Source organism: Lonchura striata, chromosome 4 (genome assembly GCF_050655825.1).
Source record: "Lonchura striata isolate lonStrDom1 chromosome 4, ASM5065582v1, whole genome shotgun sequence".
Taxonomy (NCBI): domain Eukaryota; kingdom Metazoa; phylum Chordata; class Aves; order Passeriformes; family Estrildidae; genus Lonchura; species Lonchura striata.
The window spans coordinates 17,635,075-17,655,550 of NC_140706.1; the positions used below are offsets into that span (position 1 = coordinate 17,635,075).

Consider the following 20,476-nt stretch of genomic DNA (forward strand, 5'->3'; position numbering starts at 1 on the left):
ATGTTGTACATAGTACACTAACACATTCTTATTCTGAGGAATATAAATATGCTTCAGGAAACAAAATTACTCTGTCTCCAAATGCATATTGTGTATCCTGACATGAAGACCAGAAGTTTTCTCTTTACTAACTGCTGTGCATGAAGTTCAATAGGTTTAGTGGCAGAAGAGAAAAACATTCATGAGGAGTATTACTAATATAGAGAGGGATTTTTTAATTGGAATTGAATTTTGAAATAATTAATCATCTTAATTTTACTCAAAATATATCTGCAAAGTCACAAAGTTGCAAAATATATCTACAAAGTTACATTACATATAGACTGAAAGAATTCCCAAGTGTACAAAGCACTTGCTTTTCTCTTGAGTGAATTGTAATGAGTTGTAGTGCACTCAGTAACTATATCTGGAGAACATACCTAAAAAGTTATGTATCACACTGGATAGTCTGTTCTTCCTTTGAATTTATTAAAGGTTATTTTACACAGTGAGTAATGCCTAAAAATATTTGTTGCCTAACTAATTGCTGCGTGCAATGAGTAATTTAAAGACTGAATACTTCCTGTGGATACTCACTCCACACTTCTTGTGGCATCCATTTTTGATTCATGTGTTTGTAATATCCAAAGGCAAAATTTATATCCAAAGAATTGAGTTTCCCAAAATGGCTTTGATTTATTTTCCTCATTTATATTGCCTTTGCATTTGATGTGTGCCAGGCCATTATGGAAGGGCTGTGGAGGTAACCTCTCTATGAAATGCACAAAAGCAAATATCCCACAAACTGCTCTTCAGAGAAGACCTGTTCAGACTGAAACTCTTTTGAGACATATCCCAGGAATAAGGAGCCATCTCTGCAGGACTTTTTTTTTTTTCCTAATTTCTTTTTTTTTTTTTTAATGAAGAAGGCTGAGGAATCAGGAAACCTAAATAGGAAAGATTTTGTAATTCAGTTATCCTCTACAGTTCATTTCTAAATTATGAAATGTGAGACAGATGATAAATATCTTCAAATATTTGATAAATGCATAAAAATGCAACTACCTAATTCCAATTATTATAATTACCAGAGCAAGCCTGTATTTAAAAATAAGTTATCTGTGGTGCAAAATGAAGCAGGCAGACATGTAATCAATCACTCTATCTTGAGTCTGTTCTACCTCTGTGCACACACAGGGCTGAGAGAGGCAGTTCTCTGCATATAGCTTTGCATGTCATAGCACATGGATAAGGTCTGCCTCAAGGACATTCTGTAACCATAAATTGGCATTCTTAAACCCTTCTAGGACTTGACTTCCATGAACAAATGACAGCTTTTTAACTTTAACTTTTAAAAATTCTCATTAGGTACAATTGCAATGTTTTTCCAACAGCTCCTTAACCATTGCAACAGAGATGTAAAGGATGTGGGCCATTATACTGCTATGAAGTCAAAAAGCTGCCATGGAAAGGGACTTGTAGCACCTGGTATCATTTAGCAAAATTTCCTCTGCATTCTCCTCATTGTTAATCATTTTAAGTAGCACACTGATTATTTTATCTAGTGTTATGTTGGTAATAGGCTGGATTTAAGCCTTTAAAATATTGACAGCCAAAAAACACCTTTGCAAAATGCTAAATTTTGCCTTAAAGACATAGTGACCAAAAAATGTATGTTGATACTTGAGCTAAACACAAATGGAGTTTTAAGAGATGAGGAAAAGGTGATTCCACAGCTTGAAAAGTTTTTTATTGTATTCCAAAGACTTGCTACAAACAGCACAGGTGATGTCTTTTTTAGGAATGCTTCTTATTGTTAAAAAAAAATCCTTTATAATAAAAATGTTGAGAAGTATAAATATGAGTTACTACTGCCGTTCAAATGCATTGGACCTTAAAAACCCAAGGAACAGTTTCCTCAATATAGAGATTCTGTGGTAACCTTAATAAACAGTCACATAAGGATTTTTTTAAGTCTAGGCAATTCACATGTTTCTTAGCTATCTGTAAATATTTAACCTTTAGTTTTGTGTTTTACAACATATTCACAGTATCCATCTACTAATACATGAATTCTAGAAAATTACTGATTTATGCAATAATAGAAAACCAGTTGGGTTTATTTACAGCTGCATAATGCAGGGCTTTCTCTAGCTGCTGTTCTCTAAGCCTCATTTTTTTTTTTTCTGTAAAGTTACATAACCTTCCTCTACAGATACCCTTAATGGGGACTTGTATGGGTGAGAATGTTCTACTTTACCAAGGCAAATTTTAGTCTCCTACTTTTTAGTGCACATCAGCCTCTCCTTTACTCATAGCTGTACCAAGCAGTCCTCACACCACATTGCTGTTGGCAGCCATGTTTCACCTTCCATTTTTGTTTCAGATTAAAATAAGACAATAAATATTTACTTTGAAAAGTGCCTTGGCCTTTGTTCCACTGGAAAATTTTGGTTACTACAGGACCTCAGGTGGGGGTTATTAAAGATTTCCAAGTAAATGGCTTAAAAAGGAGGTGAATTCACATTGACTGTTGACCGCAAAGGGCGGCTCCACCATTGCACTCAGGATAATTCAGGGACACCTTGCATTAGGTATTATGCAGAGCAACTGTTGTTTCATAAATTCAGAGTAGACACATTTTCAGCAATCATCTCTAGGAATGACACTAAAAACTGCATTTACTTGCATTTATTTTTGTAGTAATATTACTGAGAAGGATTAAGGAAATGTATTTAAGTGGAATGTTTTATTTTCTGTATTAGATCAATTTCAGAAACAATCTGTGAAGGATTTGATATCTAAACTTACAGAGGCTTCTTGTTTCCAAGCTATAATCAGTGTCTCTTCATGACCTTTTGTGAGAGCCAAAACACATTGCTTAAGCTGGACCAAAGAGGCCTGGGGCTAAGATGTTTTATGGCCTTGTTCAGAGTCCTTCAGCCAGGAAAGGAACGTGGTGGTGGCAGCTAAGGATATATTCATTCCCAGTCTAGATTGTTATATTTTCAAGGACTTGCAGTGCTTAGCAATAATTCTCTAAAACTTTACGAATTACAGTAAAGGAAGAGTAAGTTGTTCTCTTCCAAAAATAAGCTGAAAAGAGGTCTTAAAATGTATACTAGATGCCCTTTTCCACTCAGTTCTACTAGAAGGTTTGCATTTAAGTTTCACACATTCAATTTAACATCCAAAATGCCAACATACCAGCCTGAAAGCTTCAGCTCAAACCAATTATTTTTAGTTTTTTGATCACTGAATTTAATTTTTTCCTAATGCCAAAGAATATCTATCTATGATTATTTAGAAATGTAAAAGAAGGCGTAAGTTATAGCAAGCCTGAATTACATACACATTTTCAATGATGAGCTTAAAACATAAGATTAATGGCTGTACAAATCTCTTAAATTGTCCTTTGCATTTCTATATAGATCCCATTATTCCTAGAAAATTTTTCAAGACATTTCAGTTTTTGTCAGAACTCACACAACCTTTCTTATCTATGAAGCTGGGGTTCCCAGCTGTTGGATAGAGGATGTGCTTTTCTTATAACTCTCATCTGGTACTAAATGATAAGAAGGACAACAACACTCCATTTTAAAACTAGCTGTTGCAAAGAAAAGCTCCTATTGTTACAAAGGATGCTGTCATTTTTTAATATTAATCTCTAAGAATCTAATAATCTAATGAAATCTTTTACATCATGGTTTATTTTTGTATGCTGTTGCTTGCAGTACATTGCCAGTAACATGAAAAAAGGGCTTATTTTTCATAATTTAAGCATCTTGTAGCATGGGAGTATTCAGCCCATGCAAATGAATTACTTTAAATAGTGAGAAATATTGCACCTTCTGCAAATGAATTGGTTCAAACAATAAGAAATTCATTGATTCTTGAATGAATCAATTTGCAGGGTACTGCAAAATTCTCAAGTGCTTGTATTTTTAATGTCTCACATTGTGTTTAGGAATTTCTAGAAGATGAAACAAACCAATCCTCATAGCATTATTTACCTTTTTTCTTGTCTTTTAATAGATATCCAATACTCAATGCCAGCTAAACTCACAGATGACAAAAATCCAGTCTGTGATCTTTAAAGATATCTGAGAAATGTGCTGGGTGACTTGCTGTCTGTAGTCCTGTCTTCTTTGCATAAACACTCCATAGTTCTTACAAATCAAACTTCCAGCCCCATTTTACAACATTTTGTCCTCATATTTAATCTGAATCTACCCTCTTTTATTTTAAAACCATTATCTCTGGTCCTATCACTACAGATCCTTATTAAAGAGTCTGACTCCATCTTTCATACAGGCTGCATTTCCTTGGGTTTATTCCAAAAAGGCAGTTCCTGGATCCCGTTATTCAGCAGTTAATGGTGTCTGGCTGAGAATCACAGTCATAGTTTTGCTGCTTCTTTTATAGACCAAGGCCCTTAAAAATGCTATTGCTTCTCTCCACTGGATTTCACTGTTGCTCAGCGCAAAGCTAGCCTCTATTTGCATTCATCAACTAGCAAGTCATCAGCCACTTCAAGCACAGGCCTTGATTTTGGAAAAACTTAAGTCCTGTCCTAATCTTATCTGATGGAGTAAAGTCTTATATGTAAGTCATGTATATTGCCAGAAAAAGAATTCCATGTACATCAAAATATATAAATATCTTCAGGATTTCTATAGAAATGTGTGTGTGTATGTATATGTATACAATATGTAAGCAAAGATGGATGTGCATTTAAAACTTTTCAAATGGTATAGTTTCATTTCTTAAAAAGAAAGATGAGATTTAAATATCTTCAAGGATGAAAAATGTGGACAACCTGTTCCAGTGTCTGATAACCATCACAGTATTTTTTTTTTTTTAATGTATTTGGTGTTGGCCACCTTTGTCACAAGGACATATGGCTGGCTCGAGTTTATGGAGCGTTTTTTTGTTGGGTGGTTTTATTGGTTTTTGTTTGGGTGGGTTTTTTTTGGTTTTTTTTTTTTTGGTTAATATACCCATGAGAACTTTTGTAAAATATAGAACCTAAAAGGCATACTAAAAAGTTTATCAATATAAACCATTCATTAGTGCCAACTTCTACACGAAAAAATCTGGAGGGTCTCAGGTCATACGTTTTTCTTCAGACAGTGATAATCTGTCCGATTGAGCAAACTGACCCACTGGAATGTTCATGCTCAGTAGTTGCACAGTGAACATTCCTCACGCTTGGTGAAATGTGTCACAGTGCACATCCTTGGGTGCAGTATTAGTTTTCTAAGACTATCCTCAGAGGATCTGTGCAGGAGGTTACCCCACTTGCTGAAGCTCTTCAGTTGGGACTCAGATCTGCTCTCTTTGACATCAGGATCAGGTGCTCCACTTCAGTTGATGTTGATAGATAATTTGTAAATTGTGTTGTCAATGCAACATTTTATCTGCTCCAAATAGCTCATAAACAAACCTTTGATTAATTCTTCCAGTCTATGTCTTCTGGACAGGATTTTCAGCATTCTACTTATTTGGATGAAAAATAGAGAGAGACAAGTTGTCACCACTGAGATAAAGAGTATTTTTTTTCCTTCACTTTGTAGCTTAAGGAACATTTTATCATTACTTTACTGTATGAAAATGGCAGAAAATTTAAATTTGTGACTGATGATACAGAAGCTGTAAAACTTGATGAAATCAAGAGTGTTCATACTAAATTACCACAAGCTACACACATTTTAGGCCAGTAACATCCAGTTCACAATGCAATAGAAACTTGGAAGCATTATTCCATGATCAATGCATAGGATGATGTTAGCCAATGACATTTGAAAGAGCTGTTTATTTATAGCCTCAGCTGAACATTGCAACACAGCTGGAGGAAAAAATGAGTAATTTCAAAGACAAATAATTCAGAAGGAGATCTGTTGGGGGTGGGGGCACTGAGTTTATTGTGTCCAGACATTTAATAGCATTAAAGCAAAGAATCTGAAGGAATAAGGCTTACTTTACTGACCTTGTCTTTTGTTATAACATTAAATTTAACTCACAGCTCAGAAGATCACATTAGTTTGGCTTTGAAACATTTTTCATTTATGTGTGCTTTTGAATCAGCACACTGCTATCTCTGTTGATTTAGTCCGGTCAAGATGTATGTATAGTTCTGAAGCACTGTTTATGTAAGGCTCTTATATCACCCTCCAGCACAGCTACCATCCAACAACTTGGGATTGAAAATTAGAAATTGAATGCCACTGGAATAAAATTAAATTCCTTTCAAAATTAGTATGATAAAACATATACAAGCAGTTTGTGGCTGATATGAAAAGATTAAAGCAAATAGCTATCTATTAATTTCAGGAGTATCAGAAATGTAAATAAGAACCTGACACACCAATTCCTTTTTGAATGCTAGCTAGTTTCTGCCATCCAACCTTCTGTTGGATAAAATATTCTTTTGCAATCTGCATTTCCAAGTTTGCATATTTGCAACTTTAAAGCCAACTTTTTTCTGCTTTTTTCTTCTTCTTTATTTTTTTATGCTGAACCTTCTGGGTTTAAAAAATATGGGGTTTTTTTAGTTCTTATTTTGGCACATGCATTAAAGCTGATAACGTGAAAGTGAAAAGTCTGTTCCTGAGGAAGGACAGCAATAGATTGATGTTTGTAGATAGTTTGTATATAACACCCAGGGTAATACTAATCCAAATATAGAAAGTAATTACCCTGACCTTGATATCTGTCATCATTATCTTGCTTATTGCACAAATGTTTTGCTAAGAATGTCATCAAAACCACAGTTTTAGATCTATTTCCAGCAAGAAACTCCTTCTAATCATTTCTCTCCAAGTATTGTGGTTCTAAAGATACAAAAGTATCAGTGTATCTAATTGCCATGATTGTTCCAAGAAAGAATTATGATAAACCTCTTTCATAGACTTCATTCCAATGGCTTTTATGTACTACTTGCAGTGCCAAAGTATTTCAGAACACTCTGTAGATTATCTTATACCTGGGGAAAAAGAAAGGAGAACAAAAAGAATGATTTTAGGGAGTCAAAACACCTGAAGTGCACTTGATTCTTTCATAGGAAAATATGTCAGAAATTGACAAAACACCTTAATGTTTCCCAACTTGTAGGAAACATTTCTAGTATATAGGGTACATACCAGCAGCATGGCTAAATGTAACACTAGCCCCTGAGAAACAAGAGGCTCATACATCCACACAAAGAGAATAATACAGAGTAATTCTCAGTCTTCTGAGGACAGCAGTGGACTATTTGGCTTATTTCATGATCATAAAAGCCTCATAATCTATGATTGCTGCAAGCAGAAGTGATTTATTGGAGTGCTCTCACATATGTGAGATAAAACTATAACTTGCTGGCAGCTATTATTTTTAAAGGAGGATATTAAAGGAAGGGGCAACAGCTTGCTTACTTCCTAGCCTCAGAAAGCAATGTTTTGCAGCTCCAAAATATAAGTTTTGATGAATAGTTGTGGTGAAATTATAACCACTGTTTAACAATGAGATAAACTTCCACCTCCATGAGGAAAATATAGACTACAAAATCTGATTGTAAACAATCAATGCTTTATATTCTTTCCTAACTGAGCAATTTTTGAATTTATGCCAGTCTGACAAATGCATTAATAATCTTTAGCCACTAGGTATTTGTGAAAGAAATTGGAAATTATTTTTAATTTGCTTGTGTGGTGAAGCGATAAGACACTGATTCAGGGAGGAGGAAGAAATGGTAGTATGTGTTTGCTATTTTCATAAGAAAATACAGAAATACACATATAAACAAGTGTGTGTCCTTTTACATATATACACATTCTACCATGCAAAGCAAGTATAGTGAATAGAGAGAAGAAACAATAATTACTTGCTAAAGAATAACGAAGGAAAGTAACTCAAAAGCAGAAGAGTCTCTAACGAGTTATGAAGCTCATTTCCTAAGTATCAAACACATTTTAAAGATTAAATTTATACTTGATATATCATTTTAATTAGTATTACTTTATATTCTTATTGGGTTTTCTTCAACTTTTTCATCTGTAAAATATAGTGTAAACCACACAGCCTATTTGCTCTGTATAATCCATGGGAGGAGGTCTGGGAGAGAAATTTATTAAGAAATTAAAGATGACGGTGAGCTCCATTTTAAAAGCTTTGTCCTTTCCACCTTGATTTCAGAATCAGTGCAAGAATCCCATGCAATACAATCAAGGAAATCAGTAATAAAGAAAAGAAAATCAAAAGATCTACAGACAATTGCTTGAACAGGACTCTTGGTTTTGCCAGACTTAAACACAAGAAGCAATGTGTTACACTACTCATCTGAGAGCCACAAAAATTCTTCATGCAGAAAATTTAAACTGCTTTGAGATGCCTTATTTTAGTGTAAATAAGTCTATAACCTCACATGCATGAGTACTTACTGCCCATTTAAATCCCTCCTATTAAAATGGTGGGATACCATGTAGTTGTATAGGAGTGTAGGTAATCTGGGGACTGAAATTTAACAAGGAGGCGTTCTTGTTCTAAATCCCCAAAGACAGTCTCTTTGAAAGAAAGAGTGGTGAGTATGAAACAAACAGCCAAGCAAGAGCCCTGAGTAAGGTTTATGCATTGGGTAGTAGTACTTAAATTATCATGTATATCAAGCAGAAGAGTTATAGAATTTGAAGAATTAATCTGCATTAAGGTAGAGTGTGAATAGGCAACAAGCTCTGTGTCTGGAACACTCATTGCTCCTCAGGTGTGTGACTGGTATCAGCAGTGCCAAGGCTAGGCAGGTTCTCCTACCTTTTTAATAAAAAAGGGGGGAAAATTTGTCTCTCCTGTTATTTTCAGAGCCCTTCAAACTTTTGGTACCTTACAGAGTATATGTTCATTTGTTATGAGATCTGTCACAATTCTCCTACACATAAATAATAGTGCAGAGTACCTATTTGTTCTTTGATGCTGTGTTTCAAGCATATAGCATTTGGAAGTGACTCAGCTGCCTTAACACAGGTATCTAGTATTATGCTGGGCTACTGACAATATCTTTGTGGAGGTGGCAGCTGTGACCTGGACTCACAGCAGGCTTTTCTGGACTGACAGTTGGAAACCACCTGAAATGTCTTTGTATTCCTATGTTTGCACAAATTCTTTTTTATCGTGGGTGCCCAAATTCATCTGGATTCACTGTAGGGGTTGTTTGTTTGTTTGTTTGTTTTTCATTAATTGAACAAGATTTTGGTGCTGTTTTATGTAGTTTGATTGATTTCAACATTTACCAAGGAAATCTGAAAGCTCAGTGGCCCCTGCTACATGATAGGTATTGAATTAATCCAATTCTTCCCAGAGGACACCTTTTTAGATGCAGACAATAAGATATTTAGGACAGGAGAACTCACAGGGCTCCCTCCTCTACTGCACGCAGAAACTTTGAGATTTGGTTTTATGTTGAGAGAGAGCCAGGGAGAGGATGGTTGAGGGCCCCAGGCTGCAGGGGCAGGTGGAGTCTTTTCTGCCAGCTGGAAACCTGTGTCACCACAAAATACAGAAATGGTCCCAGGAGCAGGATCCTCATCCATAGATCTTCAGCTCATGTCAGCAGATCTGCTTCCCCCAGATATGGCTCTCAGCCTCGGCTTTAGCTCACATGGTGGCTTTGTCCCAAGAAGAAGCAATTTTGAAAAGTGCCTTTATCACCTTTTTGTGAATCTTCTGATTAATATTTTGTGTCAGAAAAGTCTAGTTCAACTTTCACATGAATGCATTGGTTGCAGTGCAGTGTTCTTGGTGAAGGATTTCCTCAGACACTGTTGCTGGTGGGAAGCAATGTGTCCTAGAACAGGCCATTACTTACTAGAGACATCATTAACTCTTCATCTGTATTGACTGCAGGATGAATTGGAACCTCTGCATTACTATATCCAGGAAAATACCTTAACCACAGAGCTAGTAATTCTTCTGCTATTGGCTTTTTTAGCTTTTCCCAGCTGATGCTGTTCTACTTGATATGATTGATTGAGTTTTGACTGCAAAGGAAGAACTAACTCTAGACTAGAGTGTACAACACTCAGACAGTGGTAAATGACATCAGGAGTACTGAAGAATCACCTCAAATTGAGAAGTTGTATGTATGATTCAGTAGGTTATTCCAGGACATCTTGATCTTTGACACTTTGAAAGGTATTTGAAATGTCTTTGTTCTATATGAATGCAGAATTGTCTTAATTCTCTCTGCTCTTTTTCTTTTTTTGTTGGTTTGTTTTTTGTTTTGTTTTGTTTGGGTTTTTTTGTGGTTTTTTTTTTTTTTTTTTTTGGAAAGGGGGTGGAAATATGTCTGGTACATCTCAAATTATTGGTATAAATGAAAATTACTATTTTTCACACATATATTAAAGCCTTTGCTTTACTCCATAAAAGAATTTAGAGTTCTGCATAAAACAAAATTAACAATAAGGAAAACAGAAAGTGGAAATCCTACAAAATTTGATTAAAAGATGAAAACTAAATAATTTCTAATAATTGAAGATCAACATTGTACATAAACCAAAATAAAAGAACACATTCCAGTATTAGGTCTAATCAAGCAAATCATTAAACAGTAAAACAAGGTGAAAATTAAATGAAAACTGGAGAGTGACTGAATTACATGTTTTCTAAAGATGCCATCAAATTTTATCTTCAGTCAGATTTAGTATCTGATGTAATTTGAATTTTTTGTTACTTAGTCTCTTACTGCAAATCTTACTGTTCTGTCATTTGATTTCAAAGCTTTTATGATTTCCAAATAAATTATTTTGAAATAAATTAAATCACAGGCAAGTTAAATAAAACATTTGTTAGTTCATTCTTGTTTGTGCTCAGATGCTTTAGCTTAATTTTTATCAAAGCACAGGATCATATACTATGAATAGAAAATCCTTCACAGCCATCAATTGCCCTCTCTTTTGGTCAGAAAACAAAAATAAGGTTAATTATGTGAGTTTCCAAAGAGAGATTTCCAGTAACACTTTAAATGAAATGCTCCCCCCTTAGAAGGATTTAACTCAGACTTAATGAGAAAGTTATTGTATGTTAATTAAATACACACTGATTACTATGAATATTTATTGAAGTGTAACAATAATTTGCATGAAGATAGATGTTGAACAACTGAATTTCAGTAAATATGTTCCTAATAATTATTTAACATTCACTAAATTATGCAACTAAATGATTTTTTGGCAAAGATATTGAGTATTTATTATATATTATAGGCCCAATTGTATCATTACCTACACAGGTGCAATCCCATTTAATTAAAGGGGAAGTTGTTGTCACATAACTGAGGGCAAGATGCAATCATATGTACGAACTGATTTCTGAGCATAATTAATGACACTGAACAGCAGTTCTGAAATCTAGAGAAGCCATTCTATTCACTTTTTTTGAAAACTTATTGAAAATTAAGCTGAATGATTCAGCCAAAGTCTTTCCTTTGTAATACATCACATACTCTTCAACCAGTTCCAGTTTCAGGATCCTTGCAGTCTGTGGAATTTCTTGCTTGCTCACTCTTGAATCCTGTTTTTTACAGTTGTACAGCCTGTTTGGTTGTACAGGCAGGTTGTACCCTACCTGTACCACAGCACCAAGCCCTCATAAAAAGTGTGAGGGAAAATAACCCTAACTCTTTTCTTTTCTGCTGCTTCTCCTCTATGGAAGACTCTTTATGTCCAAATCTAATCTAATTTTCCTATGGAAATATTCAAAGCTTATTTTGTACATTACTACTCTTCCCCCCTCCAGACACAGTATAGATGTTATACATGGCATCCTGAGTTTCATAGTCTAGCATCTGGGTATCCTTCTGAGCTGGAGGAATTTTGACATAATTTCTACAATTTCTTAGGAGAAAAGAGCAATCTTCAGGCTACTGTCAGGACTGCCTCTTATTCTGTGCCTCTTGTTCAAGGCAGTTTAGACAATGATTCAGGAACTAAGATGAAGCATAATAGACACCCTGTTTCTGTAGGTCAGTGATGACAATATTCTATTGGGACAGGAGAGATTCCTGCCCCCATTATAATTTTGAATTTCTCTCTAGTATCCCTTAATTGCTTATTCAGTCCTTGAATCTTTTATCAGGAGAAAGATTTTTCATCCTTGGGCTTGCTTGTAAACAGTAGAGAGAGGAAATGACACAGATGTTTCTGTAGGAATGGCTTAATTCAGAGCAATTTGGGAGCTTGCTGCACACCACTAACACTAAAAGTTTCAAAGTAAATCAAACAGGACAGAGACAATAAAGCCTGCAGTTATGCCTTTTGCACTAATTTGTCACTCCACTTCTATATTTACTTCTCATGCTACATCTTTTGAATCAGCACAGTGTCATAAATTCTCTCCCTTACATGTGACAGTGAAGCATTGGAATGGGTTTTGGGATTTGCATGCTCACTGCGCATGCAGTGCACTTCAGCCAGAAGTGGGAAGGATATGGCAAGGGAAGCCACACTTCTAAAGGAAAAATCTGTCAGTCATGGTGCCATGGTCGTCCATCTCTTTCCTTGCTATCTGTCAGTACTACAAGATACGTGGAAATAGATTGTGTCTTTGAAACCTCAAGGTCTTTCTAAGAGCTATTGGAACACAAAAAGCTCATATTCTTAGCTGGAAAGTCCATCTGGAATTTTCTTCTCACTCCAGTGCCAAATTCTTCAAATGGCTTATTCTCTTAAAAATAAGAAATTAATGCCATCCAACAGTCCTGTTTTCATGTTTATAGAGCTCAAGGAATTGCCTTGCTTTCTGACCTTAGTCTAATTTTTAAAAGGCTACAAATGGAAAATATAGGTGTAAGTCTCATTAGAACATGACTGAATTATGGAAAGGTACAGGATATTTAAAACTGCTAATGGCATTATCCACTGGACAAAAGGGAAAATAGAATTATGAAAAGGGTTGCATAAGAATATTACCTGTGTTTAAGAAGTCTTCTACAAGGTTAGTATTTAATTGTACTATCATCAGTGTAGATGACAAATGATGATATAGCTGATGTATATTTAATGTGTGGTTTTTGTCAGCAATAAAAATTAGAAATTCTAAATTTAACCATATCTGAATTAGGACTGCCTGAGAAAAACATTAGTGCCTAAAGCAAATACAATAGAACAAAAAGGTAAACTTAAAAGGACTACTTATTTGGAATATTCTTAATATTTGTCAGCAGCATTAGGATACTTTACTCTTCTTGATAGTAATAGAACTATAAACAAACTTTTAAATATAAACACAAATAACAAACTCTAGTAGGCCTTGTCTCCCAGGATGCTTTCATGAAACATTTCAATAATATATAAAGGTCAAAACATCTCAATAATAATGTCAGTGGCTGACTGCTTTTAATTTTTTTTAATCAAATGTCTAGTGATAATCCTAGGAAAATTAACTAGTTTTACTTAATAGTAACTACTTAGATTCTGATACCTGATCTGTCATCAGAGCTGTACAATAAATAAGAGGAAGACATAAGAATCTACGAGCTCTGTCAGTCTCCTTGATGTTACCCTCTCAACTGTATTTTCCACACACCATATCCTGACTCCAGGCATTACTGACAGCCTCTCACTCCTCAGATTTTTGGCTTTCTTTTTGGCACAAAAGAAAATCTTTCAAACAAAATCCTCGATTGTTTGCTTCCTAGCCCAGGAGATGAAAGGTGTCAGAGTTTCCAGCCAAGGGTTCCCAGAAGGGTTTTTAGCTAATGTCCATTTCTATTATTATCTTCAGCACTTCAAACCCTCCAAGTGGGAGGAAACCTCTTCCTGACTGCTATCATGCAGCCTCTCAACTCCTCATAAGAATACCCCTGTTATTGATATATTCTATAGAAAGGTTTCAGCCATACTTTTTCTAAGTAGCTGAACAGGCCAGGCTTCTGGTTTGGGTATTTTTTCATGAGGGAAATGTTAACTGTCCATGTGTGGATTTCTCTCTCAGGGTTCCTAAGTGAGGGTGACCCCAAGAGAGATCGTAAAGAGTCTTTGCTTCCCTTAGCCTGAACGCAGACAAAGAAGGAGCCTGGAATGCTTCTGATTATGCTTTCAAGGTTGTTTATTCTTCTAATCTAAACATTCTTTCTCTGACATGCTGAGCTCTAGCTAGCAAGGAGGCCATGGCCATCTGCCCTCCCCTGTTGGGTGGTGTTTACCTTTTATATCAAAAGTTACATATACTATGTTTACAATTTGTTACCAATTCCCATAATCTATGTTAAACTGTGAATCTCTAAACCAATAGAAACGTGCCACCATCACACCAAGACATGGAGGATGAAGAAGAAGGAGAAGAAGGCTAGGACACACTCAAATTCCTCCATCTTGTACCCCCTTGAGCCCCATTCTAAAAATCCCAAAATTCTACTTTTCCACTCTGTGTTAGTTCAAATATCATGCTACTAAAACCCTTGTGACTTATAATTCCTTATCCAGAGTTGGCAGTTTTCCATGGGCTAAAATCGAAGCCACAGCTGTTTTTGACTTCATGCCAAGGTCTCTGAGACCCCTGCCAGGGTCTTGAGACAGCCAGGGCAGCCAGAGGGATGTCCTGGACTCCAACATCCATGCTCCTGCAAAGATCCTCCTGCACTCTCCAAGTGAGGATGCAGAGAGAAACAGAAAAGAAGAAAGAAAGGTATCAGTCAAGAACTGAAGTGTTTTGAGCTGTGCTGCCATTCTGCCCATCCTACCCTTTTACCTTCTTGGGTAAAAATATCCTTCTTTTTGAATACAGGTATTCTGAGAGATAAGCAATGTGAAGCAGCACAGCCATGCGTAGAAGATCTTGGAATGGGTTTTAGGTTAAGGTTGGGCCTTCAAACAGAATTGCAGCAAATGACAGACACACACTCCTGATTTTCCTAGTTTTGGGAGACACAGGACTTTACAAGTACTGATGGATGTATTGGCTAGGGACTAAACAGATGCAAATATAATGGTCTTAAATGGCATTGTATCATATTGTATGCATTAGAGAGACTAGGGACTTCCTAGGACATCTTAGCAACAATTTTTTGGCTTCAGTTGAACAGAAACAGAGAAAAAATTACTAAGCTGGTGACTACAAGAGAGATTTAAGCCTGTAGATGCTATTTCCTTCTTTCCCCCATCATCCCCACTTCTCATCTCCCTTTATTTTAACTACTTGATGTTTTACAAACGTGGAGATGTGTTTTAAAAGTGGAGAGGTAATGGGAGAATCTTTCTCTCTTAACACCAATCTTTCCATGTGTTTTTGTTCAAGAAAGAGCACCAGGCTTTGACTCCCAGTGAGGGATTATGATTCTCTCTGACTGTAAGCAAGGTTTTTGATTCTCTCCCTTGTGTATTGGAGTCTACTGAAGAGGATCCAGACACATAAATCCTTTTATGGATTTGACCTTAACCTTGTCAAGTTCTGCATCTTAGTTTTTGTCAGCTCCCAGACGAGGAGGACATGTTCAGATGTGTTTATTCTCTTAATATCTGTTTTCTATGTAATATTTCTTTTCTAAATAAGACAATTTTGGAGATTTTTACTTTATGCTGTCATTTCCTGAAAGAGAGAGGCTGGATTTTTACCTGATCCTGGACTTGCTGAGTTGTCAAACTGAATAGAAAGATCCCAAGTACTTAGCATTTTTGTCACTAGTCTGCAGAGAGGAGACAAGAGATGTCTAGGGCAAGAATGCTGGACCCAGAAGGTTGATGGCCAGGTGTCTGAGACTGATTGGAAAAACCTTACTGCAGTCAAAAACAAGGCCAAAGGTGCAATTAACTCAGAAACTGCACTAATTTGTATTTCATTATAAGTTGTAAATCAATACAAATAGTCTTGCCAGACAGAGTCAATTGCAATTTTAATAAAATAAAATTAGTAATGAAAGGGAATGCAGAATGTGTGACAAATATATGTGAGGGAAATTTTTCATAGTGTCTCATGAAACCTTAGCCTGACAGGATTTACAGAAAAAAAATAAAATAAAGGTCTTTCCTACCTTTTCTGTACTTAGATGAAGTGGAGCTTCCATACAAATAACTGATGTGTGTAGTGAGTAGTATAGTTTAATTTTAACAAGATATTCCTAGTGCGCATTAGACTTCATGAACATCTGGAGTAGAAAAGAGTCTGTACTAAAAACAGCAATTAATAAAAGATCCCAGTAGAGTCAGATCATTGCAGGGATCTCCCAGACTCATAAACTACACACTGAGTAAGAAGAAAGAAAAGGTAAGCAGCTGGAGGGATCATCCATTTATACTCTGATTTCCTGGATCAGAACTTCAGTGCACAGGAATGAGAGGGTACTTTTTCTTAAGCACTGTGATCAATCATTTTAGCCAAAAATGTGCTGGCATTCAACCAAGAAGATATTAATAACATTAGATTTTAAATGTCCTTTATATGAAGTAGTGTTAAACAAAGTATTTCTTCTCATAAAATGCCCTGGAGTTTTATGTTCTTAAAATAGCCTTTTAAAAATTAAATAAAATAGCAAAACATTTTAATCACTTTAAAAGTCTTTTTAACATCAATCTCCATCACTACAGGAAAGCATTATTTCAAGATGCTGCCATGGCTGTAACATAGTCCAAGGCAGGATGGAGGCAGGAGTGTCCCTCTGGTGAAACATCAGCTGGGATTTGTGACACAGAGGGAGAACAATCCCATTGACTGGAAGGAGCCCTGATGTCTGCCCTGTGTAAGCTGTCCAATGTAAGTACTAGAAACTCCCAGGACAAGCAGCATATACATACTGTAGATGACAAAAGCAAGTTAAGAGATGAAATAGTAGAAGAACCTGAGCAGCAAAGCAGCTGTGGATGCTCTGGAAGGAGCCCAGACAGTGCTAAAGCTATTTAGAAGCACCTCTTTGTCTTCCAAAATTGCAGAAGATATTTTGTTCTTCTATCCCTTGAGGTCTGCATGCATAAAAGTAATTAAAGAGCACATTTACCTGTCTTTATCCTGCTCTACTTTAGTCATTCTAAGGAAATTTTTTTCTTTTTTAGTGTAGAAGTGTAAATTTCTGCAAGGTTGAAATAAGTTTATGAATACAATGCTGATGTTCATAAACATTGAAAAACCACCCAGAGTTTGTTACTGCCATTGTGAAAGATGTCTCACTCTACTATTATCTTAACTTTATGATATCATGTTTTGTGTGGGATGAGACATTGCACATATATTAAAGAAACAAAGACAATAATTATTGAATCGGCGCACCAAGAGCAAGAGTGGTTCTTTAATCACTCTCTATTCCATGAATACTGAGTGGAATACTACAGTAAAAAACCTTGATATTTTGACTGAGACATAGCAGAGCTTTAGTGCTCATAATACTCTACTTTTATGGGGTCATATTTCTGTCTCAGATATATTAGTAGATTGTGCCAAGATTTAGGCTGTGCAGCTGCAGGAACTTGAAAAGTTGCCTCTAGTGTATCAGATACAAAACACGCAACATTAAATTTTGTGAACTATAGCAGTTAGCTAAGTGTATGATGTCCCTTTAAGGAAAGAGATTCAAATCAGATTTCAACAAGGGCCCACTGAAACAAATGCAGATTTTGGTAGGTTGTAAAATGACCAGTTTTAGGTCTTTACCAGAAGAATGACAACAAGACCCAGATAAATCATTTGATGGTAATTCCCAGATGTTCCATGGAAGAAGACGTTGCCATAGAAAAGATGACCTCTGTCCAAAGGGAATTAACAAGATAGAAGCCTATTAAGGTTGTAGATATCAGCTGTTGATTTAAATTCTATGCCATATCATAAAATGGATTATTAAGGAAAGAAGGAAAATGATTATTTGGTATTTTAATGGGATATTCTAAAAAGCTGATTTAACTCAACTTCATATTTGCAGTTTTATTCTGATATCTGTTGATTGCTAATAGGAGACCCAACAGGCAGAGATGGGCTATAACGCAGAATTTAAAATGTCCATGTACTCACTGTACTTGTTTCTTTATAAATTGAGCTCAAAGAGTTTAGAAATTATCTGGGGATGCTGTAGGCAGTCATAAAATAATAGAATCATTTGGGCTGGGAAAAAGCTTCAAGATCATCAAGTCTAACTGTAAACCTAATATTGCCAGAGCTGTGTCCCCTGGGCACATCATCTACATATCTTTTAAATACCTCCAAGGATGGTCACTTAGCCACTTCTCTGGGCAGCTTGTTCCAATGCTTGACAAACCTTTCAATTAAGACATTTTTCCTAATATCCAGTTTAAACCTCCCCTACTGCAACTTGAGGCTATTCCCTCTCAAACTATCATTTGCTACATGGGAAAAGAGTAATTCCACTAATTTAAGATTTTACTAATAGCATGCATTACTGCTTTTTGTAATGATGAAAGCTGCATATTTAGATAGCAACACATAGGAAAGGAATTTTAATTTGCAAAAGAAGTGTACAGAAGGTACAGAAGGATTTTAGACCACATCTCCTTAAAGTATTTTTAAAATAGGAACCTAGAATCTTATAGAAATTCTGATATTATTACTGACACCATGTGTTCCAATACCAAGGGCCAGATATGTTCAGACCATTTTGCTTTCTTTGTGCAGTTTGTAGAATGCATTAACTCCTTTTGCCTAGGTCATTTAGATGAAGCCTTCCACTTGCATCCATAGTGTGCAGAGGAGATGAGCAGATAGCATTTCATTATTCATGGTTTTGCTAAGTGTGATTCCCAGGAAAGTACTGGAGCCAAAAAAGTCCTGAGAAGTGAAGTAAAAACCTAAGAAACAGGACAAGATACAAAATGTTTGATCATTTAATAGGAAAGTACATTTTGTGGAATAATAAATCATTTGGTCTAAGTGCAAGTCGGTTTTCTGGAAAGAGATACTCAAGTACTCAATGAAAAACATTGTATGGAGAACAGATCATAGGTGAATATTGCCTTTTTGTGCTGTTTGTTGGGTCGATTCTACCAACCTTTACAGATTCTTTCCAACTTTACACTGTAGAGGATGTTAGTTATGCAGGATAAATTCAAAGAGCTGACAATATAATTTGGAAAGAGGCAAATGTCCAACATTAGCTGGAACATACATTGGTTGTAAATAACAGGATCAATATTTTAAAGTCCTGATTCTTCAACTCAGTTTCATTTCTTAGACAACAAACAGTTCATATACCTTCACATTTGGTTAACTCCTCTTGGCATAAGCAGATAAAATGGTTGAGAACATACTACACAATCCTGGTATGCCCAAGAGAGCAGTGGTATCTCTGAATGTGGTAGAAAGGGCACAAGATGCAGAGAGGAGATAAATATTTAGTTTGAGATTGTCAAAGCATGAGGGAATTAGAGCCCTAAAGCCTAATAAAATTTAACAGGAGCTGGAGACCTTAATTCCCTTAGGTGCCTTTGAAAATCTCATTTGTATTTTAATTTTAAGCTAGAACAATGGTTCTATGTAATATCAATTTCACTAAGAAGACACCAGTCTATTTTCCACACTTTTCATTTCAAAAGGTATGATTTTCAGCATTGTAAACATACCAAATCTAGCTGGTCAGTGAGTCGAATTTTGACTTGAAGGATCGGGTTACTTTTTGTACTGATTTATCCAGTGAATAGCCACACTGTTTTCTGCTTTGCTTTTGTTAACTAGCTGTATTTAGAATATTCCCCTGATGTTTCCTACTCAATCACTTTAATTATGAGATAAGGACTTACTATTTCCTGCTTTGATAGGAATTGCTCACCTCTGAACTAAGTTGGAGTTAACGATGTTTTTCTCTATTTTCCCATTAATAGTCTTTCTTTATTAATTCCTTGGTTTAGTGCATTTCAGTGCATTGAGAAAAAATAAAATTAAATTAGAGCTATACTGTACTAAACCAAAACCAAAAATCCTCAGTGTTATGTAGCAAGTCCATAATTATTTCTATCCCTGAAACATATTTGCTTATTTAGTGTAGCATTTGCTGTATATTTTTTCTATTCAAAGTAAATACTTTTCTGATTTATAAAGTAGAAATTGTTGCATTAGTTAAAAATTAAAAGAAATATCAGTTCTTGTATAAAGGAGAACTAGGTCTTTCCTCTTCCCCCTCCCATGTTTATTTTCATTTTAGCTTCCTGAGTTGTTTCACTCACCAATATATTGGTTTTCCCCCAAACTGGGAAAGCAGTAGTTTAAACTTATTTGGCCTTGGTGGATAATCCATCCCTCTGGCTCTTAGCTTCTTTCTGTATGTTTTCACACATGGTTACAGAAAAAACCCAGTTCTATTAGACAATACTTTTGGGGATGCAGCTGTGTACTAATTACCTTTCCAGCTTACCAGCATAAAAATGAAAGCAATATAGTGTAGTCCATTAATTTTACAAACATTGGGGCAGATCTTCAACTGATGTGAGTGGACATATCTGATGGATTTACTCCTACTGGGGATAAGGCTTCCTTTATTGACTTTTCAAAACATTTCCAGATTTCAGGCCAAGCATTGCAGTACATTTTGATTAAT

General features: G+C 35.7%; 1 long non-coding RNA gene across 3 annotated transcripts in view; it reads right to left on the minus strand.

Annotated features, from left to right (window-relative positions):
• The window catches only part of LOC146767550 (uncharacterized), a 42,683-nt gene that overhangs the window by 15,744 nt on the left and 6,463 nt on the right, over nucleotides 1-20,476 (minus strand). The gene's annotated exons all lie outside the window — the stretch shown is intronic.